This window comes from Vulpes lagopus, chromosome 5, assembly GCF_018345385.1.
Source record: "Vulpes lagopus strain Blue_001 chromosome 5, ASM1834538v1, whole genome shotgun sequence".
NCBI lineage: Eukaryota > Metazoa > Chordata > Mammalia > Carnivora > Canidae > Vulpes > Vulpes lagopus.
Genome location: NC_054828.1, coordinates 30,441,581 through 30,447,730, shown reverse-complemented (window position 1 = coordinate 30,447,730; position 6,150 = coordinate 30,441,581).

Here is a 6,150-nt window from a genome sequence, read left to right as displayed (position 1 = left end):
TTCTTTGAGAATTAATCTTTATAATAATAATTACTGGAAATGCATTAGTCATGGTGAAAATTATATTCTTATTTTACATATACTTCTCTTACTGGTACAGAAAAACGAAACTGACTAAGGTCACCACGTGATACACCCTTTTATCGTCCCAAATTAGATGAACAACTGGTTTTGTTATTGACGGAAAATGTTCCATCGAAAGTTTGAAACTCCTGCTGAAAAAGGAACCCAGAGTGTTTGTAAAACCACTGCTAAATAGAATACCACAGAGGAAAAAAAAATCTTGTAATTGGGTTCCATTTGTTAGTGATTTCCTTTTCAATTTCCACAAGAAAAGAAATAATTTGATGCTAATTGCTTGGAGAGGTTGAGAGAGGGGTCAATGTCCGGTGTTAATTTTCTCTTGGTAAGAAAATCGGGCACAGAATACTTTTAGATGGAGGAGAAACCTTTGTTGTAAAATTTTGTTGGATGTGAGAACATTAGTTTTAGCAGATCTGAGAGTTTGGGGCCCATGGAAATAGGATTCACTATCGAATCACTATTTTAGATTAATTTCTTTTAAGAGACTTTGTTAAATTTCACAGAATCATTATGTATCTCATGGCTGAGAAACTTTCCAGGCCATAGCCTGTGGGGTCTAGTTCTAGGAACCTTATTTCCAGTTTTGAGTCGTACCTACCAGCATGATCTTTAGCTTTTCCCACTGATTTTCTAGAGTTAAGGGTATTAAAACTATGGGCAAAAATTTCTTAGGAAGGTAGAAGATGGTTAAGGGTGGTTAAGACTAATGGTGGGGGTGGGGTGGGGGGAGACTAACAATGGAAAGTCTTGTGAATTTCTTTCACTTTCCAAATTCACAGTGCATTTTTGTGTGGTCAAATACAATTCGAAATCAACATTGGAAGTTACTTTTACCTTTCACTGTAGATATTGCAAGTTGCCTATCCCAAGTCAATTCTTCTCTTCCTCCTTCCTAATGGAAATCCAATTTGTTCAGACTGGCCGAGCACCCAATTAAAAATATTCACATCTCTGTTCATCTTTGCAGGTAGGAGTGGCCAGGCAACCCAGTTGTGGCAGAGAAAATGTAAGTGATTTCTATTAATTGGAGTTTCCAGAGAAGTCATGCTTTTCCTAAGTCCAAGGGACATTTGTTGAGAAGCCACTGTTTTCCGATTCAAAGAGTCAGGCTCAGTTGGCTTAGGACTACTGACTTCTCCCTGTCTCCTTCTCCCCATTCTTCCTACATAGAACATGAATTTGATGCCTCGGAATATCCACCGTGTAACCACTGAGAACAAAATCCTATCCTCCCCTGCAAGAAGGAGTTGCAAACATCCTTGAGCATTAGCCTGGTCAGTCAGCTTCCATGATGGCCAAATCAAACACCACTTACCCAGTTAAATTCGTGCATGAAACATATTATACTAAAAACCAATTCATTGTTTATCTGAAATCCAAATTTAACTAGATGTCCTGTATTTTTGTTTGTTTGCCAACCCATGCTGTTTCTAGACTTCTTGCCATTTGAAAACATTGAAATCCTATTTGGCTAAACTATTTGGCTAAACTATAGTCAAGTTTCTACTACATACAGCTTAAGTCACCCCCTTATAATACACTCTTAAAAAATAGTTATAGGAAGGAGTGCCTGGGTGGCTCAGTTGGTTAGTCTGCTTTCAGGTCAGGTCATGATCTCAGGTCCTGGGATAGACCTGGTGTTGGGCTCCCACCTCTGCTTCTTCCTCAGCCTGTGCCCCTTTCCCCAGCTCATACACTCTCTCTCTTAAGTAAATAAATAAAATATTTTTTAAAAAGTTACATGAAAAAAAGGGGGGGGGGACATTATTTGCTTTACATTAATTTAGGTTTCTTCTTAAAGTCCTAAATTTATATTTTAACTATTTGGAATTATGAGCTATATAATATCTTCTTCAAAAATGGAATAAAAAAGGAAAGAAAATGCGATACAGATACAGTGATTGTTAAATTAACCAAACAAGGAGGTCATTACTCAGAAGTGGTTCTAGTGCTTTAGTGGCATTATGTAAACAAAGAAAAACCCAAGCCAATAAACGCCTCAAGGTTAAGAAATCAAAAGCTAAGGACAACCAGTTACAACACAACCAACAAATCTTTTCCAAATAAGGCAGCTGCTTAAGTTATAGCTGATCAAATAATTTTGTTGTCTTGCTTCCATTCCTTCTCCATACAATTTTTTCCTTAGCTCCTGTCAGTGGAGTACTTTCTGGTTTGACACTCTTGATTGATTTTAGCTCAGATAAACTCTTAGAAATTTTTACTCTGCCTCAATTTATCTTTCAACAGTTTAAATGATTTGGGTATTCTACCAGCAATTGGCTCTTGAAACTTAATAACATTAGTAAACACAATTCAAATTTGTTTGTCTGTATGATCTACCAAATACAGGGACAAAGGTTTAAGGCAATGAGATCCCAATTTCCAAAAACTGCACATGTGAAATATAAGTTAGTAATTTCAAAGGGAATTATTCACGGAATAGTTGATATATTTCTAGATTTGCTTATAGACCTTACTGCACTTATAATACCAAGTGACTCCAATTGTTGAAGTCAAACTGACTAATTCAATTGAATTAGTAGCCATTGTACTTATTGCCACGCATTAGAACGCTTGGATCATAAAGAAATGGAAAATAATATGGTTTCTATCCTCAAAGAGTCATAACCTTTTGAAGGAGATAAAACTTAACAGGAGTCAAATACTTATGAAAAATGAAATAATAATGTAAAAAGATAAATTATAGTTAAATGGAATATTAAAAAAATATTTTAAAAATACCAAAATATACAATGATTATAATGGACTGTTAGGACAGAAGTTACTGGGGAAGACTTCATGGAGAAGGTGGAGTTTGTGATGAGTCTTGAGATTGGTGCCCGCAGGCTTGTCCAAGCAGCCAGAGGGGGTCCCCTTGGACTACCCAAGACAGTCCTCGACTTTTTGAAAAATGGAAATTAGATGTGAACCAGCAAGAGATGAAAGCAGGGATACTCAATCTCTCTTACTCTCTCTCTCTATATATCTATATCTATATCTATATAGAGTTACTGATCTTAGAGAACATTTATGACCCTTCACTCCTTAGATGTTATCTAGCATCCTGGAAGACTACAAAGATAGCATTATCTCTTTGTCCATTACAAGGATATAAGCTATTTGCATTAAAAGGCAGGTGTAGGGCAGCCCCAGTGGCTCAGCGGTTTAGCGCTGCCTTCAGCCCGGGGTGTGGTCCTGGAGACCTGGGATTGAGTCCCATGTCAGGCTCCCTGCGTGGAGCCTGCTTCTCCCTCTGCCTGTATCTGTGCCTCTCTCTCTCTCTCTCTGTGACGCTCATGAATAAATAAATTAAATCTTTAAAAAAAAAAAAAAGGCAGGTGTAGGGTGGGCTGGGGATGCAGGCCCCAGCAATATAAGCCAGAAGAGGAGCAAAAGAAAAATATGGCTTTTTAATGGGGTCCCTTCAATTTCCCTGTCTCAAGACTTGTCTATTCATGTCTGTTATGTTTAAAAAAAAAAATTAAGTAATCTCTACACCCAACATGGGGCTTGAACTCATAACCTCAAGATCAAGAGTTGTATAGTCTATCAATGGAGCCAGCCAGTGGCCTCCCTGTGTAGGATATCTACATAACATCTCTTACTTAGGGCCAAGAATCTGCTTTGCTAATTCCAGGGGATACCCACCACTTATATCTTATGCTATGGGGATGGTGTCTCCTCCTTGTGAATAATGTCTCCTGGAATTGTACAAGGAAGCAACACTGTCAACCATTCTGTAGCATACCAGGGTTTGCAGATCCAGGATCTGATCTGTCCCAAAGCAGTTTAAAAAAAATTATATATAAGAAGAAGCGGTTTATACAAGTGTAATAAATATAAAGCAGTAATAAATTTGTCATTTCCATGAGTATCCCAGTTGCACACTCTGTTCCCTGTTCTCCAGTCTTTCTTCTTTTTTTAGGCCTTATTTTTATGTAATCTCAACACCCAACATGGAGCTCCAACCCATAACCCCGAGATCAAGAGTCACACACCCCACTGACTGAGCCAGCCAAGCACCCCTGTTCTCCAAATTTCATGTACCAGCTACAGGTTTAAGTTCTCTCTTGCGGCTATTTATATCACACTGTAAAATAAAACTCCTCATTCATAAAATGAAGATGATAATAAACCTTGTCCTACTTATCTAAAAATAATTTCCTATCTGCGAAATGGGGCTAGTAATACCTACCCTATTGATTTCACAGCGCTGTTCTGAGCATCAGATGGAATACTAGATAAAAGCAGATTGAAACTCTAAGTATTACGCAAATCCCTATAGTTCTGCCTAGGACTGCCTACCATTGGAACCAAATCATTTGTAAGAAAAGCGTCAAGCTGTCTAGTACAATATGTTTGGCCAGGAAGGGGTGTGATATTTACTAGCCCGTGGACCCACCAAAATGTTTGTGCTACATTTTGTGTTTACTATTCTTAGGAACAGCTATTTTTAAAGAAGTTGGCAGAAGCCTACACAACTGGTATGACTACTTAAAAGCCCGCCCAAGCAAGAAGGTGGATTCTAGTTCTCCTCTCTTATTCTGCTCGGTTTCCCATTTCTCTCCACAAAGGGGGACATTGTTCAAAGCAGAACTGTAGATAGAGCACTTTTCTTGTAGATACTTTCTTTTCACCTCTTAGGCTGACTCCAGTTTGAATGCTTTTGGTATGATCATTAGAATTTTCTTCTCAGAAGTGAAAGGGGTATTGTAATACTATTCTGGGGGATGAAATGCACTCCACCACAGGCACCATAAACCTGGGTTCCTGTCCCAGCTTTTGTGCAACTTTAGATCAATTGCCTCTCCTCCTGGGGCTTCAGTCTCCTTCTCTACAAAATTCTTGCTCTAAAATTTTTCCTATAATTTTTTTCTATAATGTAATTAATTTGGGGGTGAATAATTTTATTGCAATATCATTAATATACCATACGATTCACCCATTTAGAGTGTATGATTCAATGGTTTTTAGTATATTCACAGAAAAAACGTAACCATCACCACAATTTTAGAACATTGTCATCATCTCAAGAAGAAACCCCTTATCCCTTAGCTATCAATCCTCTACTCCTTCACACTCCTCATTGCCCCTCCGCCCATCAAGTCACTGCCAATTAACATTCTGTCTTTATTGATTTTCACTCTGGACTTTTATATAAATGGACATGTGGTCCATTTGACACACATGTCATATGACATGTGGTCTTTGTGATTGGCTTCTTTCAGTTAGCTAATGTAGTCAAGGTTCATTCACATTATGGAATGAGCTGGTATATTCCATAATGTACATACCAGCTCTTCATTTCTTTTTTTAAGGCCAAATAATATTCTACTGCATGGCTATACTACATTTTGCTCATTCCTGTGTTTGTTGATGAACATTTGAATTATTTTCACATTTTTGCTATTGTGAATAATGCTGCTATGAACACTCGCATACAAGGTTCTGTGTAGACAAAGATTTTCAATTTTCTTGGGTATATACGTAGATTATATAAAATTCTACATTAATTGTGTTTAATTGTTTGAGGAACTGCTAAACAGTTTTCCAAAGCAGTTGGACAGTTTTATATTCTTGTCAGTTGTATATGAGAGTTCTAATTTCTCCTCATCCTCACCTACACTTGTTATTATCTGATTTTTTTATTTCTAGCCATCTAGTGGGTATAAAGTGATATCTCATTATGGGTTTGATTTGTATATCCCTGATGACTAATGATGCTGAGCATCTTTTCATATACTTTTTAGCCATTTGTCTTGTTTTTTATTTATTAGCCATTTTTTAAATTAACCATTTGTATATCTTCTTTGGAGAGAGGTCTAATCAGATTTTCTCCCATTAATATAATTAGTTTTTAGAGAATAAATAATGAGAGAGAAAAACTACCTTACTAGTAGAACTTCTAATACTTGAAATTAGGCTCCCTACAGGGAGCCTGCTTCTCCTTCTGCCTATGTCTCTGCCTCTCTCTCTGCCTCTTTCTCTCTGTGTCTCTCATGAATAAATATTCCAATAAATATTGGAAAAGCTAAATTAGTACTAAATCCTTCTACTAAATCACTC